The sequence below is a fragment of the Rana temporaria genome, chromosome 4 (assembly GCF_905171775.1).
Source record: "Rana temporaria chromosome 4, aRanTem1.1, whole genome shotgun sequence".
Lineage (NCBI taxonomy): Eukaryota > Metazoa > Chordata > Amphibia > Anura > Ranidae > Rana > Rana temporaria.
This window is the reverse complement of record NC_053492.1, coordinates 385,371,541-385,385,641: the sequence shown is the minus strand read 5'-3', so window position 1 is coordinate 385,385,641 and position 14,101 is coordinate 385,371,541.

The following is a 14,101-nucleotide window of genomic DNA, read 5'->3' as shown; positions in this document are numbered from 1 at the left end:
CAGGACGACATAGGGGGTCAACAATATTAGGGGCAATACTGTTTCTAAGCGTAGGTGCTCCTCTAAAAATGACCTTAGCCCTTTCTGGTAATTTAGGCCCCAGGACCTTGTCACTTCTGAGTACATCCCAATGCCTGTCAATGATGGTCTTAATATCTCTATGCTGATTGGAATATGAAGTGATCATAGAGAACTTAACCCTCCTAGAGGTATTCCCGAGTCTGACTCAGGGTGAGATTTTCATACCAAAAGCGGTAACCCCGAGTCAGACTCGGGCTTGCCTCGCTGCAGCAGCAGACAAAGTTACTTACCTTGTCCCTGGATCCAGCGATGCCACCGCGCTGTGTGAGCGCAGTGTCCTCCTGTGCCGCCGATCTCCGTTCCCTGCGACGTTACGACGCACGGGAGCGGAGAACGGCACCAAATTCAAAAACGTAAACAAATACATTACATACAGTATACTGTAATCTTAGAGATTACAGTACTGTATGTAAAAAATACACACCCCCCTTGTCCCTAGTGGTCTGCCCAGTGCCCTACATGTACTTTTATATAATAAAAACGGTTCTTTCTCCCTGCAAACTGTATATTGTCCATAGCAACCAAAAGTGTCCCTTTATGTCAAAAATGGTTTTAGTGCAGCTAGAAAACAGCGATAATAAATTATAATCACTTGCAGAATTGTGCGATAGCGATTTGTGGGGAAATTCGTCATAAAAAAATAAAAGTAATGACAGCGACAAATTTCCTTGCAAATAATGGTACCGCTTTCAGCACCTTTTTCCTGAAATATTAATACCGCCAGGGAGGTTAAAGGAATCATCCTGTTCTCGTGGAGCTTTGTCCATCAGAAGGGAATTACGTTCAATTAATGCCACTTTTTGCAATTCAAGATCCACAGACGTTGCATCATAACCCTTCTTGACAAATCTATGTTTGAGCATAGATGCTTGTGAGAAGTAGGCATCGTCATTAGTACAGTTCCTACGCAACCGTAGGAATTGGCTACGTGGAACGGAATTGAGCCAACTTTTGTGGTGGCAGCTGTCAGTAGGAATAAAACTATTCCTGTCAGTGGCCTTGAAATGTGTCTTGAATTTAAAGCTACTGGATTTAAGTTCGATTTCCAAGTCCAAAAAGGTAATCTTTAAAGGACTGGAATCAAAAGTGAAAGGAATGCCACCTTTCGTTGGCATTCAAGAACAAAAAATATTCTTCCAGACTTTGTCGCGAACCATCCCATAGGAGGAGGACGTCGTCAATGTACCTGGCCCAAAGGACAAGGGACGGATGTTGATCATGATAGACGACGTCCTCCTTCCACTTGGCCATAAAAAGATTGGCGAGGCTGGGGGCAAACTTGGCCCCCATAGCTACGCCACGTCTCTGAAGGAAATATTTCTGGTCAAACCAGAAATAGTTGTGGGTGGTTGCGAATTCCAACAATTCCATAATGAACAGCTTCTGCACTTCTGTAATACTGTGTTCACGATCAAGAAAGAGTTTGACAGCTTCTATTCCAAGGTGCTGGGGGATACAGGTATATAGGGATGCTACATCAGCGGTAGCAAGAAGGTAATCACACTTCACCTCAATTCCCTCTAGAAGTTTAATAGTAGAAGTAGTATCCTTGAGATAGGATGGTATAGATTTAACCAGGGGTTGCAAGTAGAAATCGATATAGCGACCTATTCGTGATGTTATCGAATCGATTCCACTTACAATGGGCCTACCCGGTAAGATCCACAAGGACTTGTTGAATCCACCGGGTAAACATTTACTATTTTTGTCATGATAGCTAACTTTCGCTGCTTTCCTTAAGTGGCTCAGGTGTGCTACCAAATTCTCTTTTTTATATATTGTACCCAATTTTTGGCCTGAGTTATTGGGGATTCAGTTCCCCTTTGACCCTCAACTACATCCAGGTTCGGTCTATTTAATCTATGGTGAGTCTGCTGTGTGTCATCCCCATCAGGGATCACGTGGTGTGGCTCCATGGTAAGGATGAGGCGTGGTTACAGTCTCAATGCCTATGCTCGGGTCTGGCCATGTGACGTTAATACGTCCGTACGTCCGACGTTGCACTTCAGCCTTTCTCTTCTATGGGAGGCTTGGAGTGCACGTCGTTATTGCGGTCTTTTTACACTCCGGCGGACGCGCTGTGATGACATCCTGGCGCATCCGCCCAAGATAGACTGGGTGACGTCATGATGCTCGCACGTCCGGCCCTGCGTTCCAGCCTTTCTCTGACATGAGAGGCTTGGAGCGCACGCCGATTACACAGCATTCCCATACCCGGAAGTTACTTCCGATTACCTGATTCTGTGAAGCTGGAGCCCTGATTAAGGTAGGGGGGTACAGGTATATATTGGGAGCCATTGTAGCAGTGAGTCAGCGCCCAGATGATGATCGGTTGATCGAAACGCGTCGAATCCATGCTGACTCCACTGCTTGACTTTATACGCTTTGTTATGTGAGTGTAATATTTTATCTCTTGATGTCAAAGTAAAGACTTTTTAAACGTTATTATGCTATGTACGCATTCGTTTTTCCTCTCCTATCTGTTGCACTCTGAGCTCCCCGGATTCCCTGTAAGAGCCTACGGTCTTCATAGGCTGGTCCTGGCATCATTATCTTTGATCTACCATCTATCATATAAGGAGTGGATCCCTATTGAATTTCTGCCTCTGCCTACCATCTGAACGGTCGGAGTCCGGATACTGTCATCTTATAAGCCTATGTGACTCAATAAGCATACGCTTAGTTGAGTCCACGTTTTCCGGTAAGCCTCCCATCCTTACTTTGGTGGTGGATCTGCTATCAATATTTTTTCCACATTTTGTCACATTTTGTTGGAATTTCTGGATTTGGAATCATTATTGAGACTTATCCCTTATTTATGAATTCATTTTTGCAATTTATCATCAGTTATGAACTTTTGAACACTTGGTGTTATATTTATATGACTTTTTACACAGTTGAATTATTTTTCATATTTTTAGCGCTACACTTTTTTCTGTTTTCATTTAGTTTTAGCAGGACTCTATTTTTCCAATTAACTATTGTCTTTATATCACTTTGCCATGGCTCTGTGTAAAGTAGATAGGCTGCCTTTGCCCAAGCAGCCAATCAGTGCCTCTAAAAAGCCAGGCAAAAGTAAAGACAGTGGCCAAAGGGACCAAGACAAAGCTGACATATCAGAATGTCAGCATGCCCAAGGGAGATTTTTGTAACTGAAGTAGCAGAATGGAAAAATGTACCTAAAGTCAATATACAGTATAATTGGCTTTAAGAAGACTATGGGGGAGGTGGACTTCCGTTTCTGGGGGTGGTGACGTGAGCATGGAGGAGTGAGCGCGCTTGTCTAGCGGAGGTCCGTGGTGCGCCTCGACAGAAGAGCGGCAGTTTTGAAAACCCCCCTCTCTCCCTTCACCCCTCCCGGCGAGTGAGGGAGAGCGACGCCTAGTATGCGGCGCTGAACAGCTGATGTCGCGGCGGGGAAAGAAGAGCGGCAGCTCAGGAGGAGTGCACACGCCCGGTCACTCGTATATTACCAGATATATGACGGTACAAAGGGGCAGTGCACAGCAGAAAGACGCCAGTGGCAGTGCTGCGTTGAGGAGGGAATCCCTGACAGAAAGCTCTCTGCAAGCCGCCGCCGCCGTGATATTGAAGCCATATGCAGCGGTCACAGCAGAGGCAGAAGGAAAACGGCAGACAGCAGTACCGGAGGATACCACGGAAGTAGGATCAGCTGCAAAGACCTTGACAGCCCAGGAGGTTCAAAACCGGACGAGAAGCACGGTAATAGCCCCCGATGTGGAGTGGATAGTGGAAGAGCTGACCGGAGGTATTACATACCCAGCTACAGAGGTAAAGTTACCATTTCCATTGCTATTAACGCCAGACACACGGAAATTATCGGGGGCTTATATCGCAACGCATACAGAGACACTGACTGCGCCACCTACACTAGAAATTAAAAGTGTGAAAATGGCCATAGTAGGTGAAATGTCTAAGGTAAAGGAAAAAATACACTCAGCAGGAGAGGATACACAGCCTGACCTACAGAACAGAGGGGACACAGCGAACACACCTCTACAAGAGCAGCCTCTTGACATTAGACAATTAAGCAGGCTTATCCAGGCCCTTCCGACCAAAGAGGACATTCAGAAAATGTTAACGGCTTTGACAGGTACACTGAAAGAAGAGATGGAAGAGGTCCGGATAAGAGTGTCAGATGGGGAACAAAAAATAGCTGTACTAGAGAACCAGCAAGCTACAGGTGACTATAGATTAGAAGTCCTGGAAGAAAAAGTCTGTAGACAGCAACAGCAGCTGGTTAGACTGCAATTAAAAGCTGAAGAGGCGGATAATAGAAGCAGAAGAAATAACGTGCGCATTAGAGGCATACCGGAAAGTTATGAGGGCGCTGCGCTAAGAGAAGCGGTTGTTTCTATTTTCAACAAAATATTGAAAAAAAATTTAGAGTCCCCAATAGAGCTGGATAGAGTACATAAGGTTCCTACAAGAAGAAACCCGGATCAAGGCAGTCCTCGGGATGTGTTATGCCGAATACATTTTTTTAGAATTAAGGAGGACATTCTGAGGGAGGCATGGAAAGAAGGAACTGTGATATGGGAGGGGGCAAGCATACAGCTATTTCCTGATCTGTGTTGGCAAACAAAAGCAAGACGACGTATGTTGAGACCGCTACTAGAATATATACGCAGTCAAGAAGCTACATACAGATGGGGATACCCGCTGGCTGTAAATATAAAAAGGGCAGGAAGAAACTTTAATCTAAGAGACCCCTCTCAGCTCCCTGCTCTCTTTGGATTTCTGGAAGCAACGCCTATAGAAGTACCGAACTGGTTAGACCTACCAGACACAGTATCAGATAGATAGATAGAAGGAGGATATAGACAGCAAAGGTCCACAGCAATACACAGCAACGCATACATGGATACTAGGGAGCGACATCCCTCTAAAAATTGGAAGGAAAGGAGAGGAAGCTAATTACCTACCCCCAGTTAAGGAGAAAATAAGAAATAATAATGAGGAATTCTAGTGCCTGCCTTTTTCTCCTTTTTTTTTTTTTTTCCTTCCTCTGTGTGTATTGGGGATATCCTGAGAATATTTCGCTCCCTTCGCCTTTTTTTTTTTTTTTTTTTTTTTTTTTTTTGGAGGTCCTTTTTAGGCCATTTCCAAACGCTGGCTGGTTATTGGTGTTTTAATGCTGGTGTAGTTGGATTTGGGGTAAACGTATTTGGGATATGTTGTGGGTATGCTCATGATTATAGAAGATTAGAGGCCAGAATTGCAAACCAGAAACCAATATAGGATATGATTGGACTCCCCGTCCACCCGTCCACCAAAGGGGGGGGGTGGGAATTTTGGGGTTGAATGGGAAGGGTAGGGGGTGGGGGGGGGAGGGCTAGAGGGGAATTTTGTTTTTTGTGGGTTGGATATTGGATTGTATGATATTGTATATATTAGGTCAGCAGGGGTTTAATGGTTAAGAGGCAAATATCATTTCACTAAATGAAGTAGGATAAATGTTACAAGGGGTTTAAGTATCAAGTGGGAACAAGGATGGGTAAGAGTGAGACACGAACAAGTAAGGGAATGGGAATGAGTAAGAGAGGCAGTATAATAAGGAAGGAATTGATCACACAGGTGAAATAAAATAAGAGGACTTGAGAGCACTTGATTTAGGGAAGATTTTTGACACTAATGTCTAGTATATCTAGACACACTAGAGGATGGGGACAACACAGTCAATAGAGGACTAATTTAAAGGAATGACACGGGGAGGGGGGGGGAGGAATGGGAAGGATTCGGGGGAGGGGGTGGGGAGGGGAAAGGTTAGTGGGAGATGGGGTGAGGGGAGGAAGGGGGGGGGGTGGAGGGGAAGAACAAATAAGCAATAAGCAACCCAAAATAGGGATTCTGTGGAGCTAAGGAATAATGTAAAAGTATTAAGATTGCAAGATCGGGGGGCCATGGCAGGGAAAAGGAGATAAGAGAGAAAGAAGTGAGAGGAGGGAAGAGGAGGGATGACAGGAACGACAGGTATATATAGAATGACATGTATGTGATATGTATGTATAATATTGTAAATATGTGGATACCGGGGCTATTGAAGAGGGATTAAAAGGCCCAGATATAAAAAGGCTGTTAGCTGTATAGGAGACGGAGGGAGGGAGACGGAGGGTGGGGAGAGGGGGGGGGGACGGGGGGGGGGGAGAGGAAATATTTTTTTTTTTTTTTTTTCTCCCTCTCTCTCCTCCCTTCTTGCTCCTCTCCTCCTTTGGTCTGTGTTTCTCTCCTTTTCTAGAGGGGAGAGGTGGGAGACCAAATAGACGAGGGGCACCCGGACCTACGGGAAGGCGCGGTTCTCCTTGTTGCTCATACATCGACCCCCATTAAAGCGTCTCTCCTCCGTGTGGAGGGAAGTCGGAGACGCTAGGTGGAGGGTATTTTTTGGGGTTTTTTTTTTTTTTTTTTTTTTTTTTTTCCTCTCTCCCGTTCTCTTCCCGGGCTTGCCTCTTTTTCCCCCCTTCCTCGTTCACTTCCTCTCACGCATTCTTTTTGGCCGGCGGGTGGAGACCCCCATCATCTTATTGTATCGACCCCCGATCCCTTTCCCCTCCCAAGAAGAGCTGTGGGGGATAAGCTAGTCAAAATTCCAAAATGTCAAAAATTACGGTAATGACCTATAATGTGAAAGGGCTAAATAAACCGGAGAAACGATCAAAATTAATGGCAGAACTATGGAGAGCAAAGGCACAAATAGTATTTCTTCAAGAGACTCATTTTAAAAAAAATAAAATTCCAAAGCTAGAAAATCACAGATTCCCAAAGGTGTATCACAGTTCCTCATCGTCAACAAAGACAAAGGGAGTGTCAATTATGCTCTCAAAAACGATATTATGGAAAGAGTTAAGCATAATAAAGGAAGAGGAAGGACGCCTCCTTATTGTGAAAGGATACATAAATGAGCAGAAGGTGACCCTGGTAAATGTGTACTTGCCTAATGACGGTCAGATAGCAGCATTGGAGAAGTACACAAACAGGGTACAACAGATTATGGAAGGTATTGTAATAATGGCAGGAGACTTAAATATTGCTCTAGATCCTATTTTAGACACATCAAGGGGAACTTCACATCTAGCATATAGCAAACTAAGCAAAGCAAATAGGCTCCTACAAGAAACACAGGTAGTAGACTGTTGGAGGTCCACCCACCCACATGAGAGAGACTACACTTTTTTTTCAGCGAAATATAGAACCTATTCCAGAATAGATTATATATTTGTATCACAAAATTATTTACAGGGAATAGATGAAGTTACTATTGGGTCTTTTTCAATATCTGACCACGCACCTATAAAGTGTACATTGAAATGGGGGGAAGAGGTAGCACGTGAATGGCACTGGAAAATCAATGAGTCCCTTATAAGGGACCCAGAGTATGAGGAAAAGATAAAACAGGAAATGGAGACCTTCTTTGACAATAACGAGGATGGAGAAGTGACCCCAATGTGCATTTGGGAAACACATAAGTGTTATATCAGAGGATTATTGATATCTCTGGGAACACATAGGAAACGAAAGATAGGAGCACAGATGGATGCTCTGATGGGAGAAATCCGTAGACTAGAAAAAGTACACAAAAGATCTTTGGCAATAAAGGTAGAAGAAGAGCTGAGGAAGACACGAGAGGAATTGAACCTAATATTAACGGATAAAGCGAAAGCATCATTAAGAAGGTGTAAACAAGCGTTTTATGAATTTGGCAACAAACCAAGTAAGATGCTAGCGAGAGCTTTAGGTGAAGTAAGAGCCCAAAACCATATAGAGGGTATTAAAACAACGGGGGACAAAATAACGAAATCCCCACAAGAAATTGCTAAAATATTTAGAAACTATTATGTGAGTTTGTACCAAATAGAAGGGGAGCAGAGGATGGCGAAAATGGGGGAGAGGGAGGAAAAAATAAAAGAATACATAGAGAAGTCAGGAATGCCGAAGCTATCAGAAGATATAGGGAGAAGTCTAGAAGGCCCGATAACAGCAGAAGAGGTTAGAAATACGCTTAAGCAGTTAAAACCGGGTAAAGCACCCGGCCCAGACGGATTTACCCTTCTTTATTATAAGACTTTCGCAGAAAAGTTGCTGCCGAGATTCTTAGATGCTTTCAACTCGATACGAGAAGGACAGAAGATGCCAGAAGAAACTCTTATGGCACACATAGCGGTTATACAGAAAGAGGGGAAAGACCCAGCGCAATGTGCAAATTATCGCCCAATATCTTTACTGAACGTTGATCTGAAGATCTTTGCAAAAATTTTAGCAAATAGAATATTACCATACACGCCTAGCCTGATACATCAGGACCAAGTAGGCTTCACGCCAGGAAGAGAAGGTAGGGAAAATACGCAACGTGTGATAAATGCAATCCACCTCTCGCAGTCACATAAAAAGCCCTTAGTATTAGTATCTACGGATGCTGAAAAAGCATTCGATAGGGTTGATTGGAAATTTTTAAAATCTATTATCCAACATATAGGACTGCGGGAGGGAATGCAAAGATGGATTATGAGCCTATACTCCAGACCAAAAGCGAAAATAAAGATAAATGGCATTATGTCAGAACCCTTCGATATAGGTAATGGGACACGACAAGGGTGTCCTTTATCGCCTTTGATCTTTGTTTTAACATTAGAACCTTTTTTAAGAACAATAAGGCTAAGCACAGATATTAGAGGAATAAAAGTAAAGGGGGGAGAGCAGAAGCTTGCGGCATTTGCCGATGATTTAATGTTTTTTGTGACAGAACCAGTACTATCTCTGCCCCCACTGCTTGCGGAGATAGATAAGTATGGAAAAATCTCAAACTTTAGAGTAAACTATGACAAATCAGAGGCAATGGGGGTAGAGATAAATAATACACAACAACAACATTTAGCGAACTGCTTCCCATTTAGGTGGACGAACTCACATGTAGGATACTTGGGGACTAAAATACCGAAGAAACTAAGCAGAATATTAGAGTTAAATTTAGCCCCGTTGGTAAGACAATTGAAAAAAGACTTACAGAAATGGGACAAGGAGGTGTTTACTTGGTTCGGGAGGATTAACATTCTAAAGATGAATGCAATGCCGAGGTTATTGTACGTACTACAGACACTCCCAACAAGGATACCGCAGGGATTCCTTAAAGGAATCAAAGCGAAGTTTGCAGGATTTATATGGGCGGGGAAACCGGCAAGAGTGAGAAGAGATATCTTAACACTGCCAAAGGAAAAGGGGGGAGTAGGATTCCCCGATCCGCTAGCCTATTACGAGGCAGTTCATCTGTCGAGAGTACTTGACTGGTGCGTTGCGCCAAAGATCAAACCTTGGATCCTCTTAGAACAAGAAATGACGGATATCCCACTGGAGGGGCTATTATGGCTCTCCAAATCGGTCATACCACAGACAGTCAAGAGACACCCAACGATAGGGACGACAATAAGTACTGTTAAAAAAATACTCAAAAACCTAGAGGATGAAACGGAAGTCAACCCGATGACACCAATTCTAGGGAACCCACTGTTTACTCCTGGCCTGAACGATCCAGGATTTGGGAATTTAAAAAATAGAGGTCAAACCAGATTGATACACTTTCAGAGAGAGAATCGGGTAATGTCTAATGAAGAAATAGAAAGGGAACTGGCCGAATACCTAGACCCGTATAGGAGAAGACAGTTAGGGGGATTTCTCAGAACTATTCGAGGACAAATCAGGGTGAGAGAAATATTGACAGAATTTGAGAAAATGTGTCTTAAGAGAGAACCAGTAAGACATTCACTATCCCTGTTCTATTCAATGGTAAACGAAATAAAAGCACCACGAGTAATAGGCTTTATTCAGAGTTGGGAAAGAGACCTAGAGGTAACATTCACGGAAACTCAGAAGAAAAAAATCTTTCAATTTAATCATAAAGCATCAATAGCATCTAAATTCCAAGAAGGAGGATATAAAATTCTGAGCAGGTGGTACAGAACACCGGAGGTCTTAAATCGGATCTTTCCCCAAGTATCAAATATTTGCTGGCGATGTCAGAAAGAAGAGGGAACTCTGCTACACATTTTTTGGAACTGTGAAGGAGTCAAAGACTTCTGGAAAATGGTATCTGAAGTGATAGAAGAAATAACTGAGATAGTGTTGGGGGATGAACCGGCGACATATCTGCTATTAGATTTACCCATGTCAATAGAAAAATTTAAGAGATCCCTAGTGAGACATTTAGTGGTCACAGCCAGATCATGTATCCCGGTTCTTTGGAAGAGCGCATGTTCCCCAAGCAAATCACAATGGATAGCCAAAATTACTGAAATGCAAAGCATGGAAACCCTCACAGCTTCTTTGAGGGAGGGGGAGGAGAGGGTGGAAGAGATATGGGCACCATATGTCAGATATAGGACACGGGAGGAGGGGGAGGGGTAGGGGCGAGGAGGAGAGTACATTGGGAGAGGGAGGGAGAGATTTAAGGTTTTTTTTTTTTTTTTTTTTTTTTTTTTTTTTTTTTTTTTTTTTTTTTTTGGGGCCGAGTAATAGACTTGGGGGAAGGGGGGGGGAGGGGGAGAAGATGGGGTATTAGTGCCTTAAACGGGGGAAGAACACGTCAAAGATGGTAGAAAAGGGAGGAAAAGAGGAAAAGGAGAAAAAGTACTTGGGTAGAAGAGATGTAGAGGAAGAGCGGCAGATAAAAATAGAGGAAATCTAAATAGGAGATAAGATAAACATAAGAATGTAGAGTATGAAGCCGTTTATATTGTTTGATGTGATATGAACCTGTGTTTTAAGGCAATGTGATATGTTGAAAAATGGAAAATAAAGAATTTGAAAAAAAAAAAAAAAAAAAAGACTATGGGCCTACCTTGATACAAGCAGCTTCTGCTGCTTTCCAAGTTGCTAAAACACTGTGGATCAGGTTTTGAGCATTTTTCAATAGAACATCCTCTGCAGAATAATCATCACAGCCCGTAGCAGCCTTCACACTGTTGATCAAAATAAAACAAAAAAACATTATAAATAAATTAACAAAGTCGTTATTATGAAATTATTATTTCTCTCTCCATACCATGATATATCACTGTATTCAGCAGTTTCAGCTCCTGATCAGTCACAAGCACTCCCATTCTGACAAATCTAAAGATGGTCCCATGCTGAGTTTTGCTTTTGAAAGGCTGGGCAGCTTATATATACAGTATATATAGGTGAGTCACACTTGTAGTTCCAAACAATCAAATCGGACTTACAAATCAAGCAGGCGCCATACTTACTGCTTCCATATAATCAATCATGAGATGTGGAGTCCAGATATAGTAAATGCTCACTTTACTTAAATATCCAAGTGCAGAAATGTACATATCACATTACAGCAATGCAATACGTTTTAAGCCTACACCCTTTTGGCTTGAACAGGGTGAGAAGAAAAATCCAAATCAAATCAATATTTGGTGTGTTCCCCCTTTGCCTTTAAAACAGCATAAATTCTTCTAGGTACACTTGCACACACTTATTTAAGGAAATAGCAGGTAGGTTGTTCCAAATACCTTGAAAAACTAACCACAATTCTTCTGTAGATTTAGGCTCCCTCAGATCCTTCATCCTTTCAGTACAGTCTCTTCTTCTCTTCAATCCAGTCTCTTAATTTAATCTCAGACATACTGAATTATCAGGGCTCTGTGGGGGCCAAACCATCACTTCAATGGCTTCCTGTTCTTCTTCACACTGAAGACAGTTCTTAATGACATTGGCTGTGTGTTTGGGGTCATTGTTCTTCTGCAGAATAAATCTGAAGCCAATTGCACGCCTCCCTAATGGTATGGCATGATGGGTAAGTATCTGCCTGTATTTCTCGGCATTGATCCTGTCCAAATCTCCAACTCTGTTTGCAGAAATGCACCCTCAAACTTGCAAGCAACCTCTACCATGCTTTACTGTTGCCTGCAGACACTTATTATTGTACCACTATCCAGCCCTTCGGCAAACAGATTTGAAGCAGCCTACATCCACAGAAGATCTGTGGTTAGTTCTCCAAGATGTTTGGAACAACTTACCTGCCAAGTTCCTTCAAAAACTGTGTGCAAGCATACCTAGGAAGATTGATGCTGGTTTAAAACCAAAGGGTAGTCACACCAAATATTGATTTGATTTAGATTTTTCATCTGATCGCTCATTTTGCATTTTGAAAATTGCTAAAAAAATAAACAATTAAAATGTATATTGTTGAGAGCAATCTTACGTTATAGCATTTTTTCACACCTGCCTAAAACATTTGCACAGTACTATGTACATATACAATATATATAAATATATATATATATATATATATATATATATATATACATACAGTACAGACCAAAAGTTTGGACACACCTTCTCATTCAAAGAGTTTTCTTTATTTTCATGACTATGAAAATTGTAGATTCACACTGAAGGCATTAAAACTATGAATTAACACATGTGGAATTATACATAACAAAAAGGTGTGAAACAACTGAAAATATATTTTATATTCTAGGTTCTTCAAAGTAGCTACCTTTTGCAGCAGACACATCTCTAGAACTGTTAAGAGTAGACTGTGCGAATCAGGCCTTCATGGTAGAATATCTGCTAGGAAACCACTGCTAAAGAAAGGCAACAAGCAGAAGAGACTTGTTTGGGCTAAAGAACACAAGGAATGGACATTAGACCAGTGGAAATCTGTGCTTTGGTCTGATGAGTCCAAACTTGAGATCTTTGGTTCCAACCCCCGTGTCTTTGTGCGACGCAGAAAAGGTGAACGGATGGACTCTACATGCCTGGTTCCCACCGTGAAGCATGGAGGAGGTGGTGTGATGGTGTGGGGGTGCTTTGCTGGTGACACTGTTAGGGATTTAATCAAAATTGAAGGCATACTGAACCAGCATGGCTACCACAGCATCTTGCAGCGGCATGCTATTCCATCCGGTTTGCGATTAGTTGGACCATCATTTATTTTTCAACACGACATTGACCCCAAACACACCTCCAGGCTGTGTAAGGGCTATTTGACCAAGAAGGAGAGTGATGGTGTGCTGCGCCAGGTGACTACCTCTTGAAGCTCATCAAGAGAATGCCAAGAGTGTGCCAAGCAGTAATCAAAGCAAAAGGTGGCTACTTTGAATAACCTAGAATATGAAATATATTTTCAGTTGTTTCACACGTTTTTGTTATGTATAATTCCACATGTGTTAATTCATAGTTTTGATGCCTTCAGTGTGAATCTACAATTTTCATAGTCATGAAAATAAAGAAAACTCTTTGAATGAGAAGGTATGTCCAAACTTTTGGTCTGTACTGTATATATATATATATATATATATATATATATATATATATATATATATACACACACACACACACACACACACACACATACATATATATATATATATATATATATATATATATTTTTTTTTTTTTTTGCAGCTGGGCAGTTTATCACAATGAAATTTTGCTTTGGCAGTTGACAGTACCCAGTGGAGGAATAGTACATTTACTACAAGTGTTGCCATAGTTCAAATACAGCTGCAAGGAAGAGAATGGAGGAGTAAATTCACTCTAGACAATAACAACACGTTGGTACTTTACCTGGAAACAATGCTGAGTTGGTTGCTAATAGTTTGTATCTGTTCCATACCACACAGGAGATCAGATGTATTCCTCTCATCCATACAGTTTTTAGCCATTATTCCAACAAACTTTACAAAGGTCTGACCAAGTGTAGCTATGGATTTAGCAGAGGCAATGAACTGTTCTGGGGTCTACATTGAAAAATAATTACAGCCAATGTGTAGGTCTTAAATATTGAATAGAAAAGTGGTTTGGAAGAAGCACTGCAGGATTTATAACACTTCATGCGCAAAAGAAGGAAAAAGAAATGACATGCTTCAGCTGCACTGAAATAGAAGTCTTGTCATTGGCTTATTCAAATTTTATATAGGACTATATATTGGCTTTTTTTTTGGATGGTGGTACTCTTTATGGCTAGTAACAATGTTTTTTGGGGAACCTGTTTGTT